The sequence below is a fragment of the Asparagus officinalis genome, chromosome 2, assembly GCF_001876935.1.
Source record: "Asparagus officinalis chromosome 2, Aspof.V1, whole genome shotgun sequence".
Classification (NCBI taxonomy): Eukaryota; Viridiplantae; Streptophyta; class Magnoliopsida; order Asparagales; family Asparagaceae; genus Asparagus; species Asparagus officinalis.
Genome location: NC_033795.1, coordinates 1,491,962 through 1,493,945, shown reverse-complemented (window position 1 = coordinate 1,493,945; position 1,984 = coordinate 1,491,962).

Genomic DNA, 1,984 nt, shown 5'->3' with positions numbered 1-1,984 from the left:
AAGCAGAACTACCTTTCCTTTTCTACTTTGCGCACTCAAAAAATAAAATATAAGAAAAGTCATATTTACATACAAGATGTCGTGTTATTCAATAGAATTAAACGTCGAGAGATAGGAATAGAGGTTGACCTTCTCCAATGAGAGTAGCACGATATATTTCACGGCTAATTTACGTCACGATCCCTCATCTAATAAAATGAGCTGCCAAGTACAAATTTCATCTTATATAGAAAGACAATTGTTCAGTTAAAATAGGGAGTTATTAACAATCTGATTAATAATCCTCTTTGTACTTCAAAAGCTTCACCATGTTTTCAAACGTTACAGCATCCCCTCCCCCAAACGAGAAAGGGCTTCTTCATCAAATTTAAACTGAGAAAAACAAGGGGAGGTGAAATTATTTTTTGAAATTTTGATACATGAAACAACGATATGAACATTATATGGGGGTAGAAAAACACTTACGCCTCGTTTGGTACGCGGGAATGGACAAACTTGGGAATGGAATGGAAGAAGGAATGAAATGGATTGCATGTGGGAATGGAATGGTCATTCTCATTCTCTTGTTTGGGTGCGTTCGTAGAATGAAGCTAGAATGGAAATCTCATTCTCATTCCCATGTTTGGTATCACTAGTACACAAGTGAGAATAAAATCTCATTTTCTAATAATGCCCTTACAACAACATAGATTTTTAATAAGATAAAAAATAAACATTAATGATAATAACTAAATAATTTTATATACGCATATGTTATATTAATCTAGGTATGTGTTATACTAATGCTCGTGTTATCCATCAGGTGTATGTTTCGTTTATATTTTTTAAACAATACTCGCTATTTCTTAGTCTTAAAAATTAAAGAAAAATAAAAAAAAGATTATCGTATCTTTCATAGGTCCAAAAAAAAGAATGATATCCACAATCCACAGTTCTAGATATATAAATTAACTTATTTGATAAAGCATCAAAATCACTCAATTCATAATAGCAAAAATCCATAAAACAATACCAACTAAAATAATATGTTTCGAAATAGCAAAATGATATACTAGCCTAAATTGTCAATCTAAAATTGTCCACTTGCATAGCGTCTCACCCAAACATTTTTTATTATTAATATGGATATAATTGAAAAATACCTAACTAGTTTTTGATTCTCACTTGAATGGGAATGACCATTCCTTATCTTCTCACTTGGAATGCTCATTCCCACAAATAGTGGGAATGATCATTCCTAGGGAATGGTCATTCCAACATCTAAAATATAGGTGTGTTTGGTATGAGGGAATGGGAAGTGGGAATTGCATTCCATTCCTCCTCATTCCCGCGTACCAAACGAGGCGTTAGGCTCATCCTCGCGGCATCAAATCCCGCGTTATCACAGCACTACAAAAATCATAATCATAATCCTATTAGCAATAGGATTTTGATCCTCTTCACTAAAAAAATAGTTAAGAGGCACCACGATATCAAAACCCTTGATTTGTTTATTGGGTGGTTACGTTTTATCTTTCAGTGTAAATTAGGAAAATGGTACAATTAATGAGTTAATATTGATAAACATTAGATATGGAACGAATCATAACTCATTGACTACTTCAATCAACGGTTATGATTAATATAGTAGTGTCTCCACTAATTTATTGATAGTCGGATAATCGAGATTCATTAATAATAATATCAATGTTTTCATGCTAGCTAACTTCCATTTTTAATAATGATACGGATAGATATGCATGTTGGTTAAATACTTTGTAATTAATTAGAATGTAACCTTTAGCTTGACTTTGTTTTTTTGGTTCTCAATGTCACTGAAACTCGATGTGCTTAACTTAACATTTGGTAAATGAAATAAAGTTTTCATTGACCCCCCCAAAAAAACAATAAAATTTAATCATTCCTCGCACATCATGCTCTATATTATCTGCGCATCTCCAGCAAAAAAAACCTTAAAAATAATAGGGGGGGGGGGGGGGGGAGC